General features: G+C 34.1%; 1 long non-coding RNA gene across 2 annotated transcripts in view; it reads left to right on the top strand.

The window, feature by feature from the left end:
- The window catches only part of LOC131806277 (uncharacterized), a 66,110-nt gene that overhangs the window by 41,937 nt on the left and 9,101 nt on the right, over window positions 1–15,072 (top strand). The window contains exon 1 of one of the 2 annotated variants that reach the window (XR_009343991.1): window positions 13,859–14,836. The exons of the other annotated variant lie outside the window; for it this stretch is intronic. This is a non-coding gene — a long non-coding RNA (uncharacterized LOC131806277). Of the gene's footprint in view, window positions 1–13,858; window positions 14,837–15,072 lie in introns of those variants that run through there. 2 annotated transcript variants of the gene reach the window in all.

The following is a 15,072-nucleotide window of genomic DNA, read 5'->3' as shown; positions in this document are numbered from 1 at the left end:
ATATGGGGGGATATACGATATTGTGGACCTATAAAGACAAATCTATGTCTGCGTGTAAAGTACCCACAAGGAACTCCGTGTGTGGATTTTCAGACAATTCCATTTAAAAATGTGGCTAAAATCATCAAAATACCGAATATCGCGGGGTACCGTTATATGGGAGCTATACGTTATCGTTAACCTATATAGAGAATTCTCTGTCGGTGGGTAAAGTGCTCACAAAGAACCCCTTATGTACAAGGAACCCCTTGTGACCATTCCGTTGAAAAATATGGCTAAAAACATCAAAATACCGAATATCGGGGGTACCGTTATATGAGGGCAATACAATATCGTGGATCTATATAGATAATTCTCTGCCGAGGTATAAAGTACCCACAAGGAACTCCTTGTGTGGATTTTCAGACAATTCCGATGAAAAATGTGGGTCAAATCATAAAATACCGAATATCGGGAGGTACCGTTATATGGGGGATATACGATATCGTGGACCTATATGGACAATTCTCTGCCGAGGTATAAAGTACCCACAAGGAACTCCTTGTGTGGATTTTCAGACAATTCCGTTGAAAAATGTGGGTAAAATCAGCAAAATACCGAGTATCGGGGGGTACCGTTATATGGGGGCTATACGATATTGTGGACCTATATAGATAATTCTATGCCGAGGTATAAAGTACCCACAGGGAACTCCTTGTGTGGATTTTCAGACAATTCCGTTGAAAAATGTGGGTAAAATCATCAAAATACCGAATATCGGGGGGTACCGTTATATGGGGGCTATACGATATCGTAGACCGATATAGCCCATCTTCGAACTTGACCTGCCTGCAGACAAAAGAGAGATCTGTGCAAAATTTTAGCATCCTATCTTAATTCGTTTAGACTGTAGCGTGATTACAACAGACGGACAGGCGGACGGACAGGGCTAAATCGTCTTAGAATTTTACGCTGATCAAGAATATATATACTTTGTCCATACCTTTTTTGGTGGAGGGTATAAAAAGGCCTGGCAAAAGATATTGAAAATTTGTATTTGTATTTGTGGGAGAGAAAGTCTCTAAAAACGGAGCAAACCAAATAGAAAATCAAGTGTAATCGAAAGATGGGAGATGAATGAGGTAAATGTTATTTGTTCTTATTTCCCAAAAACTTTCGTTTTATTTCTATTGAAACTTGAAGACCTTGTCGTATTAAAATTGTTCTCTCCGATTTCAGATATTTTGCTGGTTTTGATCATATTTTACAAGTAGATATTTTGAAGTGATTGACAACACTTTCCAAAGGATTTAATTTTATTTCTTATTCGGAAAATGTTTCCATTCATTACGAAAATTTTTCTAATACTATCCATGTATTCAAATTTCTCCTATATAACTTGTGACTTGTGAGGAACGGTCCTTATTTAGGATTAAGCACTCTATATAAAGTAGCCAGTCGATATTAAGTAATTTGAAAGTTTTAACCTTCAATTTCTTTTCTTACCAGCAAGGAAACCTCCATTCCAAAATAGTAGGTCCACACTTCGATTTAGCTCCATATTCCTAATTAATATATTAATTTTATTTTTTATTTTCAAACATTTATCAATTGAATACAATTGAAGGCTTTTAATCAATTTCCTTTACATTTATAAAAATATTTTAATTTCAATTCATAACTTTTAAATGTAGCCTTTTTTAATCAAATTTTTAAATTAATTTAATAATATATATATTTTCAACTTTTCATCGATTATGATAATCTTTTAAGATATTAGCCACCTGTCAAAACAGACCTACAGGAAATAGATGCTTGTTTAAAGTTGTTGAGCAATTTCCATTTATTTTCAAGCAGAAATAAGCTCTCTGATTTTGATTCTTAATCAGTAAAAGCGTTGTATTATCATAGTAAAAATCTTTATGATTTTCATGGTAAATCTGTCTATGGCTACTATCTATGTCTATAGTATGGAAGGGATGGTAAACATTAAGATCTTTATATGGGGGCTATAGGTCTAGGGTATATATACATTCTTAGTCCTTATGGGTCTTAAATGATGTTTTTTTCTATTTGTTAAAAAGGGAATGACAAAGAATGGTGGGTATTAAAATAAAGATCAGTTGACATGAAGTACCCGTCACCATTGATGACGCACTACAACTCAAATATTAAAAATAAGCCAAGGTTGTAGTCAGCCATTTCTCACCCCTTGAATGAAGAGATACAGCAAGATATTGGAGTACATATTTGAGTTAATTAAAAACCAATAAAGAAAGGCCCAAACTCGGGCGGGGCCGACTTTATGATACCCCAACACCAATTAGTACATTTAGGAGAGTTACCCTCCTCCAATTTATGATCGGTTTTGATAATGAATGCTTTTCTGCTTTGCCTTTTTAAAATAATTTTATGTAGACAAGCAAAAATTAATCGACCGGGTTTTAACCTAAGACAGACAGACAGATATCATGCAAAATTGCCAATACTTAGGCCCTCTGTCTTGTTAATAGACCCATTTTATGTTTTTGTAAATTCACCTGTGAGTGGCCTTTAGCATTAAAATTATTCGCAGTTGGATGGAGATTTTGTGTTTTCTCACAGATAAGTTGTGCTCCATTTTATCCGCTAAACATCGTTATTCATCTAGGGACAACCCAAAATGGTAAGCTTCTACCCTATCATACACTCTAACCTCATGCAAAATAACACTGTGATTCGGCGAAAAATTCAGTTTGTAATCTATTTCATCCTCTAAATATTTTGTGGTCTTCTCCAAAAACAATAGGGTTCTATTCCTATGCTAACCACAACACCGTGCCAAACTTCATGAGGATCAGGCCATAAATACAATAGGCAAATTGACGGACTCAGCTCGGCGAGATATTAAAATCGATATACAACAGGATGGGTCTAGGACCAATATTTCCTGGTGTTACAAACACATTGTATTGTAGGCTATAAACAAACAAACTTTTTCTTACGAATTGACTCACAAATGGCAATTGCTTTTTTAGCCATGTGTTTGTGCTTTTTAGCAATGTGTTTAATTATTTATTTTAATTTTCTGATTTGTATGTATACCTTATTACAAATCAGAAAATTAAAATAAATAATTAAACACATTGCTAAAAAGCACAAACACATGGCTAAAAAAGCAATTGCCATTTTGCAAATTACTCATCATTTATTTTAAAATATTCTTCGCATTATTTTATTTTATGACGCCCAAGAGAAAATCTAAAGAAAGTGTTTTATAGCCTCTCAATTCGTTCCCTGTAAAGTCTATAAAAAATGTATTTTTATGTTGGGCTCACCTAATCTTCAATCGTAAACATTTTGTTCTTTAACGATTTATTTTAAATAATGTACTAATGTACGTATACAAGGACAGTTGGAATCGTCTAAGTTCTCAAAATACAAAGTCACGTACTTAATTGAGAAACAGCGATTTTTTGGTCATTTAACTGAAATAGGTGTCAATGCATTTGAAAAAATGTTATCATCATTTGCGGCTATAAAATAATACAATATTTCCACAAATTTCGAAATATCAAATGTTTAGCCAATGGAGTGAAGAAGAACATAATTAAATCCATGTACTCTTGGTATGTGCTGTTATCGTATGAAATTTACCTAGCATATGACCAGAACCCGCTTCTACTAAATAGTCTTCTATGCAGCTTCTTAAAGTTGTAATTTTTCCCCATACAATTACATAGAACATAGTAGTGACGCGCTTAAATCTATATTGAATCAAACTTTTTAAATTTTGTCTTCGAAACGCAGTAAAATATCCTTCATACCTAAAAAAGAATTTCATTTCATTAAATGTCATTGTCCTGTGATTTGAAAATACATACATATCCTTGTAAAAAAATATTTTACAACTTTTTCGTTGACTTTTTCTATGGTATGGTCGTTGATATACCACATTTCGTTTACCTTGATTGAATCCTTGGATTTAAAAGTTAAATGTGAAATAACCAATGTTGTTTCCCACTAATTGTCATTGTAACAAGAGCAGAAAAGTCATAAAAATAAAAAGTTTAAATCGGGGCGGAAAATACAATAAGGCATTTGCTAGTTTATGATTGTTTTTGCAGAAAGTCAGTGACAACTAACAAAAGGGTTGCAAGGGCGAGAGAGGAAATATACAAATGTAACCATTTCTTAGTTTTATGGTAGGTACGTCATTATCATATGTGAAGAAATGCGGTTATCAGTTCACATTCGTGTTTGTAAGCAATGCCAGTAGTTAATTTTAGCGCTACAAAAATACTGTGAAGAAAATATTTTGACTAGTTTATCTTTTATAATCCTGCATCATGAGAGAAGGTAAACTGTTGAAAATATTTGTAACACGACATGTGATTTGGTATTCGGTGGTGATACTTGCCTTAAGAATGAAATTACCAAAAGTCATTCACTGAGAACTGCATATGTAGTAAAAGTCGGTAAAATCAGCCAGTTTCAGATAATATTTCATAGGGAACTTAAAACGTCCTTTTTGTATTCGTCTAAAACTTGAAAAATAAATGATATTTTGTTTATTTTGATAAATTAATTTAGTCTGATGGATTGAAAATTAAATAAGTCCTTTTATATCTTTTTCACACTTTTGCAACACACATAGTGTTTCTCCTGCCATAAAAACACGTCTCACATAGCTGTAACGTACAAAAAGGCATGACTGATACAATGTTGTTCTTTTAACAGCCTGCGTTGTCCCACACGCAATAGCATATTTACAAACACGACGACATAAAGAAATATAATGAAGCTCAAACCTGTGCATTTATCTTCTTTTGGTGTCGGCAGTCAAATGCATTCATATGCATTGTTTACATGTGCGTAATGAAGCGATCAAAAGATGCAAGAGAAAAGTGTCCGATATTTTTTTACAAAATGGCCGCTATCAGTTCAGCAGTACAACCACAAAGGACATCATAACAACTACAACTACAAATTGTTGTTGACAGCTGTTGTAAATATAAAACTTTAATTCAGACACCCACACCTGCATTCAATCTGGTATTATTTGATTTTATCGTTTACGTTTGCCACAAACTTGCATGTAATGTCCACATGTACTTCAATTTATCTGTAACATTATTCGTACATAATTCACATTTGGCTTAAAAAGTAGGTGTTGCCGTACGATTCTGTGATAGAATAACTTTTTATACCTTACAACAGTATGTATTCAGGGTATTATAAATTTGATTGGGCCCAAAATTATGTAACACCTGGAAATATTGATTCAAGACATGAGAAATTATATATGGATCTTCCTACCTCGCCCAGTTGAATCGATATAGCTATGCATGTTCGTCTGTCCATTAATCGGTCTCTACACATGTCCATGTTAAATTGTAATCATGGTACAGGTCGAAATTAAGACCAGATCTTAGTAAATGTTGCACGGAGGTGGGTTTAAGGTCTGAATAGAAGCTTATTGTGTTTGGAGACGATCGCAAAATATTTAAAGGTTCAAATTGACCAAAACCAGAAAAATTTCTTGTTTTTGCACTTGCTCTATGCGTAACAAGTTGTGGGGAATCGCTGACTTGTTTCGCAAGTTCTGACGGATATAAGTATTGGAATTTGTGACCCTTTGTGGGTGAGGTACCAGAAGGGGTTGGAAAATATATATCATCTTCACAACATATCTTGCGTTAAATAAAATACTTGGATGTGTGAAATTTGAAGAGAGATGGATGCTCATTTTTATTTTTGAGCGTTTTGTTGCTCAAAATCTTGAACCCTATGTGGGGGAGGTACCAAAAGAAACGGTGCAATCGCTATCATCTTTAAAAAATATCTTGTGTTGATGAAAATATTAAGATGTACCAAGTCTGAATGGAATCGTAAGTTATTTTCGCGTTTTATGAGTTTCATAGCTGCTCAAAATGTTGACCCTTTGTGGGGGAGGTACCAGTAGGAGTGGACTGATACATCCCATCTTCACACCAGACCAGAAAAAATGCTCCGATCTCTACCATCATTATAACAGATCTTGTATTGATGGAAATATTAAGATTTGTCAAGTCTGAATGGAATATGACTTTATTTTCGCGTTTTATGAGCTTCATGGATACCCCAAATTTGACCCTTTGTGGAGGTACCAGAATGACTGAACCGATATGTTCCAATTTCACAGCAGACCTAGTGTTAATAAAAATATTGTGATATGTTTAATTTGAAGATAATCGGATACTTATTTCGGATTTTATAATCGTTTTAATTATTTAAAATTTTGACCCTTTGTGTGGGAGGTACCAGAACAAATGGTTCGATCTCCACCATCTTTATAAACGATCTTGTGTTTATAGATATATCGAGATGTTCCAAGTCTGAATGGAATTTTAATTTCGCTTTTTATAAGCTTCATGGATACTAAAAATTTTGACCCTTTGTGGGGGAAGGTACCAGAAGGTGTGAACCGATATATTCCAATTTGATACTAGACCTTGTGTTAATAAAAATATTGTGAGGCGTGTAATTTGAAGACCATCAGTCTCTCACATCACATTAAATAAGAGTGATAATTATTCCAAGTTTGTGGGGAGGTACTTGATTGAGTTGACCGATATTGTCCATTTTTGCACCTGACCTAGCACTGATGCAAATTTTAGGTTACGCAAAGTTAGAACAAAGTTGGATTATCCTTTCGCCATCTGTGTTTTAAATTATTTTTTGGAAAATATTGAAATTTTTACCAGAAGGAGTGAACCGATATTGTCCATCTCCGAACTCGATCTAAGTTTGACAATAACATTATGATATACCAGGTTTGGATCAAAACATTTTGGGTCTATAGGAAAATCTTAGGTTTACATAATCTTTTCTAGTGTCCCACATAGCCACTGTACAACATGTATTTACCTGTTACAGGCTTCATGTAACGCCCCAAGCACAGCACTTGCTTCCTGTGTGTCTTTAAATTAACATTCATTCGTGCAAGCAAACCTTAAAAAACGTGTTGAAACACACAAAAATAACAACAGTTCTCAGTTAATGAGTAACAAGTAACACATTTATTTTAACACATTTATGTAAATTACAAACACCCACAAACGGATACACACATCTGAACGATTACATACATACCGATGTATTCATCTACTATTCAAACAATTTATTGACAGTTAAAACTAATGCTGAATAGATCAACTTATACTTAAAGGACAGTATGATGGTACATGGGCAAGCAAAAACTTTCAACCGTTCAAGTCTCCTGGTCTGGATGGCATTATACCAACAATGTTGCCAAATGCATTTGATTCGGCGATTGCTATCTTATGGAAGATTTTTAAGGCTTGTCTTATATTGTTCTTAGTAACCAGTCTACGAAAAGAGGTCCATTATTATATTCTCAAATCCTAGAAACCTAGTTAGACATTACCCAAAGCCTATTGACCGATTAGCATTCTACCTTTCTTATGAAGACCCTAGAAAGTTTACTAGAAATTCGTTCAAATTTAAATGTAAATATAATAAGGATATCGCAGCACGCCTACTTTACATTGACATCTATTAAAGAGTAAGTAAAGGTCAAAAGTCGGGTGGGCCGACCATATGATACCCCATACCACTATGCGTATTTAGTAGAGCTCACGTAACAAACTACCTTATATTGGGAATTTATGCGAAGTAGATCATACCAACTATGAACGAAATACCAAATGATAAAATTCGGTTGAATATAAAAAAAATCTATTTGATTTGGGCTACATATATGATGAGCAATAACCGTGAAATCGGATGAAAATGTATATCGAAGCTATATAAAAACCTGAACCGATCATGATATAATTTGGCAGATGTATTTTCGAGTAGTATCTGATACCTGGTATCAAGTATCATTGTTGTGAAGTGCATATTATGCATGTGAAGCACCAAAAGGATGAAAAATATATATGGGAGCTATAGCTATATATGAATCGATTATCACCAAAATTATAAGCACTTGCTTCTAGGGGGGATTCTGTATGAATTCTATAAGGTATATGGTACCATATATCATAATTGTGGAGTGCATATTACGCATGTAAGGGACTTAAATCGGGACCCAAATCGGATGAAACATATATGCGGGAGCAATAGCTATATCTAAACCGATTTTCAACAAATTTGATGTGCTTGCTTCCAAAATTCAGTCAATTGGACTGATATTGGCCATTTGTTGCATAATAACCCGAAATCGGTAGAAGGTATATATGGGAGCTTTTTATAAATTTGAACCGATTATCACCAATTTCAATAGGGTTCGTCCTTTGTCTGGAAAATTTCATCTCAATCGGATAATAAATAAGACCTGCAAATTGTTCACAAAAATACATGTACATAAGGACTGATATGCATAAATCAACTCAGAAAGTGATTCAATGAATTATGGGTCTATCTCGCTTCGTTCTGCACGTTACGAACAAATGCATAAAGACATAATACCATCACCACAAAGTGGTGTAGGGTATAATCAGGCAATTATTTCCAATTGCTAATTAAATTATTGAAATTCATTTTTGGCTCAAACGCATTGGTTATAGAAATCAACAAAATACTTCACACGTTCAAAGCAAGAGACGGATCTTTATTCAATATATATTGTTACAATACTTTTATCACTATTTGATCTTTTCAATTCAAGAAAAATGAATCATTTTACCAAATAAAGTCTTAAGACCATACATCTGCCTACAAAATCTCTTTCAATTTATAGCTACCACACTAGTAAAATTCTTTGAAACCTTGAGCAAATATTTATAGGCATGGACGTAGCAAAGAAACGACAAGCAAAGTGGCCAACAGTAAAGCAATGCAAATAACATCGAATAAAAAACAAAAAACATTTAAATGTTAGTTTGTGCAAATTTCTTTTCCGATTTAAGTGACATTCAGCCAACCAAGACATAGGTTAGAAATCAACATTCAACCTGATGGAGGTTTTGGCGACGTAGAAAACCATTAGCTCTTTGGTCGACAACCATGACCTTCCTTCTATCGTTGGTAGATAATCGCTAAGGGTCGGCCGGACTGTTTTTTGCAGGAGTGTTGTTGTTTTTCTTTATTCCATTCCTTCTTTTAATATTTCTTATACAATTTGCGATTTCTAATGTTATGATCATAGTATGCCGTGTACAAATAATGAAATGAATTTGTTTTTATACCCTCCACCGTACATAGTATGTAGAGTATATAAAGTTCGTCATTCCGTTTGTAACTCATCGAAATAATCATTTTAGACATAACAAAGTATATATATTTTTGGTCACCATAAAATTCTAAGACAATTTAGCACTTTCCGTCTGTCCATCACGCTAGAGTCAAAACGAATAAAGATAGGAAGCTAAAATTTTGCACAGGTCCACGTTTAATAAAGCCTCCATATAACTTACATCTCGATATTCGTTGTTTTGACGATTAGAGTCACATTTTCCTACAGAATTGTTGAACTTCGGTACCTAGAATTTTTAATGTGTCCTGTTAGAATGGCAGAAAAATTTTGTATCTTTTGAGATTTTAGCAAAATGTTTAACTAATTTTTTTCCAAATTTAGTATTTTAAACTCGGAATAGATGACAACCTCAATATTCAACTCCGATACATTATGGTGGGGGTTATTAAATTTTGTAATGCTTATAGCGTTTAATCATTTTGTAGATATTTTATAAAAAAATTGTACAGGTGCTAGACTCATATAACAATAAACTCTAATTTTTAATTTCATGGATTTCTCAGTCTCAATTGAAATGTAGGTATATTAATTAATTAAAATATTCATCAACGAAATGTTCATTGAAGGAAGTATATAAAATCGATCTATTTTTAAAGTCCTGGAGTAGCCCCCATCTTGAGGTGTTCTGAAAGTCCCAAAAACATTAATTCAATCAGTAGACAACAATTCAGAACTTTCACATGCTGTGGGATATAGTCAGATACCAAATTTCAGGGTCTTAAAATTGATTATATTTTCGCATTGGGGACAGTAAAACATGCCTGAGAGACCGAACACATGCTTCTTTATACCAAACTGAATAAAATTATCAAAATTCCAAGGATGCAATATTGGTCTGAAATGTAATCTTATGCAAATTACAGTCACAATTTGTAATTTTCAGCGAAGGAAGAAATGATTGTAATTTTTATATTGGTTTCTGGCGAAATATTGCGATATTTGACAAACAAACATGACATGAGCAAAAATCACACACACAGAATGATTAATGATGTGCATTTTTGGGGAAAGTAAAACAGCAATGAGACCCACTTATGCTAGGCAATATAATATTCATCAAAAAAAGAAAACAATTTGCATTTAAAATTGTTTTTCTTTTTATTTGTTGAAAGTAACATTTTATTTGTGTAACCAAAATTTGTTTATATTTTTTTATCACTAATGAAAAAATTAATATTAAAGATAAATTAAGGCAAATTTACTGCAAAAGAAAAATTATTATTGTATATTGTTATAATCTTGAAATATAACATTGTTAACTAGAGTTATTCAATATATATTGAATTTAGGTGTCCCCATTTGGATTTTAATTAATTTCTATATTCAATGGAACAATTTTCAGAAAAGCTTTTTATGTTCGTCATTCCATTATTCCTCGAAATATAAATTTTAAACCCTGCAAAGTATACAGGGTAAGATGAAAAACTGCAACCAACTTCGGACTGCTGTCATCTCCAAGCCACTCGTCCGACAACCAGCAACATCACCAGAAATGATTCGAAAAGTAAAGAAGCGACTTGATCGAAACCCGCGTTGCAGTGGCCGAAAAATGGCTCGTGAGCCGAACATATCGCAATATTCCATTCAGCAAACATCGAAAAATTAGTTCGGGGTAAAGCCATTGAAATTCCAAAAAGTGCAAGAACTTACACCGCAACAGAAAGAAAATAGACTCAAACGAGCTAAAGAGTTGCTTCGCTTGGCCGAAAGTTATGAACTGCCGAAGTTGGTTTTCTCCGATGAGAAAACATTAGTTGTCCGAGAGTCCATCTTGCGGAATTGATTAAATCCTTTTGATACCGAAACACGAATGATTACAATGATTAAAGCTTTTGTTTTGTCATTTGAGTACAAAAAACTTTGAAATCTGAAAATGTTAGGGGTTCGTTGAGTGTTTGTGTTAGGTGCTTATACCCTCCAAATTTGATCTTTCTTTTTATACCATACACCACATAGTGGTGAGGGTATTATGCCTTTGTGGATTTGTTTGTGTCATGGAGAAGGCAGCTGGATAGACCCATATTTTCTTTTGAAGATCTTCATAAAATCACTTCCTGAATCGACTTATCCATGCCAGTCTGTCCTTCAAATTTGCTATAGCTTCCATGTATATGTTTTAGGCCGTTAAGATACTGCTCTAAAATATGTCAGTCAAATTTTATTAAATTTTAGATCAGCCCAAATTGAATAGATTTTTTCATATTTAACCGAATTTTACCATTTGGTGAAACTCGATCAGATATATCTATTGCTCCCATATATATTTTTCAATACAGGATTAGATGAAAAAAATGCAACCAATTTCAGACTGCTGTCATTTCTAAGCCACTAGTCCGACAGCTATTAAAATTATTCCTATGATAGCTCATTATATTGTTTACAAGCGTACAAAAGAATTTTGGTGAGAATTTTCCAGAAAAAAAGTTATTTATGATGGAATTCAAGCGTGATAAAGTGATTTCTTTATATTTAGTTGGAAAACCACAAGCGGCTATCGTTAGAGCACTCCTGCATTTAAATGTGAAAAAATATTTTGTGTCTCGCACCATCGTTCGATACCGTGATACTGGTAGCGTACCCCAACGTCAAGGAAGTGGACGGAAGAAAAGAGCAACATCAGCAAAAATGGTTCGAAAAGCAAAGAAATGCCTTGATCGAAACCCGCTTCGCAGTGGCGGAAAAATGGCTCGTGAGCTGAACATATCGTAATATTCCATTCGGCAAATATTGAAAAAGAGCCTAGGGTAAAGCCATTGAAATTACACAAAGTGCAAGAACTTATACCACAACAGAAGGAAAATAGTGGTGAACTTCCGACTTTGGGTTTCTCCGATGAGAAAACATTCGTTGTCCAGCTTTTTGTATTCAAGCAAAATGATCGTGTTTACTTGCCAAAGAGGTCAGCTGAAAATGTGCACCTCGGTTGGCCACAGAACACAAGCGCCGGCCATGGTGATGGTGTGGGCCGCCATAAGAGCCGATGGTCGCTCTCCGCTCGTACTAAAACCTTGGGCACGCAAACATTTTGGCCGCAGATCTTGGACATTCCAACAGGACTCAGTTCGCGCCACCCAAGAATGGTTACAAAATGAAGTTTCCTGCTTCATTTCCAAAATCTCCGGATAACAATACGTTGGACTATTGTGTCTGGAGTATTTTGAAAAGCACGGTTTGAACTAAAAAATACCAAAGTGCCGATCACCTCAAGAAAACGTTTCGCCGGGAATGGCCCAAAATACGACAGAGCAACATTTGGGCAGCGTGTGACGGTTTCATTGGCCGTTTGAGGGCCATAATTCGTGCCAAAGGTGACCAATTCGAACGCATCTAAACTTATTCTAAAAATACCAGATAACTTATAGAGCTCAAAAATACGCTTGTTAAAGTTTATCGAGATCGGATAAGATTAGGATATAGCTCCCATATATATATTTATCCGATATCAAGTTCATTGTGCACCAAATAGCTTATATCAGATCAAATGGACTGAAGTTTGACTATTTCGTTTGAATTCATCCTAGAAATAAGTACTTCAAACTGGTGAAAGTCGGTTTAGATATAGCTATAGCTCCAAATATATGTTTTATCCGATTTTGTGTCAAGGTCCCTTACATTTGTAAAGTGCTTTCCACTCAATGATATTTGACACAGGGCATCAGATACTGCCCGAAAATACCTCTGCCAAAATGTTATCGAGGTCGGTTCAGATTTTTATATAATTTCGATATACATCTTCATCCGATTTTACGGCTCATGATATATTTAATATCAGCCCAAATTGAATAGATTTTTTCATATTCAACCGAATTTAACCATTTGGTGAAACTCGGTCCGGAATACCCATTGCACCAATAATTATTTTTTAATATAATCCTTATCGAAGTTATATCATGCACTATACAGCATTATTATTTGGTTCGTAGTTTTTTAACGACAGTTCTAATTACTCGTACTACACAGTAGGGTATCATATAGTCGGCTCTTCCGACTAAATGATAAAAAAATAAATAATATTTAAAAAGAGTCCGAATAGTTTTTTTAACCTTCAAAATATATAGATTTGAAACTGTAATAGAAGAATAACAATCGACATACATAGTATTGAAAATACAAACAATTTGGCATTGGTAGGTAGGTTGGATATTAAAACTTACATCGCTATCATCACTATAATTTTTGTGCTTGCATTCTTTTTCCCAGATAAAGAAGAATATTATTCGTGGTATAAGACCAATAGGGAGAGGCCAAATGAAAAACAGGTGAGTGTATTCCAATCGCACACTGATGGCGGCAGAAAATCCCAAACTCCTTCCCAACAGTGAAATTAAATTGTGTAGAGAGAATTAAATAAAACTCTCTTACAAAGAAAGTGATAAAGCTTAACATCTGATGAATATACGCTAAGCTTGAAAGGGACACAAGTCCATAGTCCATTAAATGCCGGCATATGATAGCAGTTAAACATATGACAACAAAAAAATTACAAAAAAGAGGAAGGGAATGAATAAAGAGAGACATTATTATATATATATATATATCTCAGCCCACTCTCTGTTTTCGCTTGAACTTTGAAATTAGTTTCACAGACTGAATAACAATAGCAGGAACTTCTCTTTTTCTTTGCAGAAATTTTCTGGGCGATGATGAATAGGTTGTTGTGTGTATATTATTGAAGAGTACATAAGCTATAATGTTAATGAAACTGTCTGGTGTAAGCATGCCCAAGATAATACAATTTACAACTGTAAATGTAGACCATGTAATCAAGGACATCGACATAAATGTCATGGAAAGAAATAAGAGTGAATCGAAATAGAGTCCTATTTATTTGAACAACAAAAGCGTCCTTAGTTGTGCCCAAACAAGGGTTGTGTGTTCCTTATGAACTAGTAATGTAAGAAATCCCAAAGCTTTCACCCAAATTTTGCTCTGGTGAGAAGTTAAAAGACAACATTTGAAAATAAGCCAGAGTCTTCTACTGCTATTAGACAATGGAAGGATGGTTACACTAATGTGGATTTTTAGATGTTATGTGTTTGTAGCTTGGTTAAAGAAAAATGGAAGGGTTGGAGAGAGAATGCCAGCCAATCGAGAATGTCCTGCAACAAAACACCTGCCTGAATTTTGAACTCTGAATGAAGCTTTTTCCTAACAGCTGACTTTTAGAAGCTCTCTTGATGACGAGCACCAATAACTGCACATATTTGCAGAAAACAGCTGAAATATAACTCGTAAAGGCTGTTTGTTGTAGTTTCATCGAAAAGAGGCTGTTAAAAGAAAACAAACTAATATCAGTGAATTCAGTCATTCAGTTCCGGTCGTCGGTTCAATTGGGAACATAGAAATGCATAAGCCCTTGGTGTTTTGAGACCAAATAAGTGTTTTACTTCAAACAAGGCAAAAGCAACGAATAACAAAATAACAAAACACTTGCGTTCACAACGTGCCTCCTGTTGCTACCACGTCAACAAATGAAGTTGTACAAAAGAAAACATCAAAGAAGAAATAAAAAAGACAACAGAAAATATCTATTGAATATACAACAATAAACAGATGAAAACAAAATTGTGCAAACAAGAAAATATGTTATATAAAATGGTCTTTAAATCGAAAAATGTATATAAAATTTCCATATCGCCGCGGATTTAGATTTTATAGAATTTATTGTTCTATTTTCATTATCTATTTTTTTCCGATACTTTGTGAATTTCTGTTTTTCTTTGGCTTGTTTTTATACCCTACAACACTATGTGTTGGGGGTATTATAAGTTTGATTGGGCCAGAATTTATGTAACACCTCGAAATATTGGTTTCCCATATAGGAAAGTATATATGGATCTTCCTAGCTCGCC

The sequence above is a fragment of the Musca domestica genome, unplaced genomic scaffold (genome assembly GCF_030504385.1).
Source record: "Musca domestica strain aabys unplaced genomic scaffold, Musca_domestica.polishedcontigs.V.1.1 7, whole genome shotgun sequence".
NCBI classification, from domain to species: Eukaryota; Metazoa; Arthropoda; class Insecta; order Diptera; family Muscidae; genus Musca; species Musca domestica.
This window is presented reverse-complemented; position numbering and strand designations above follow the sequence as displayed.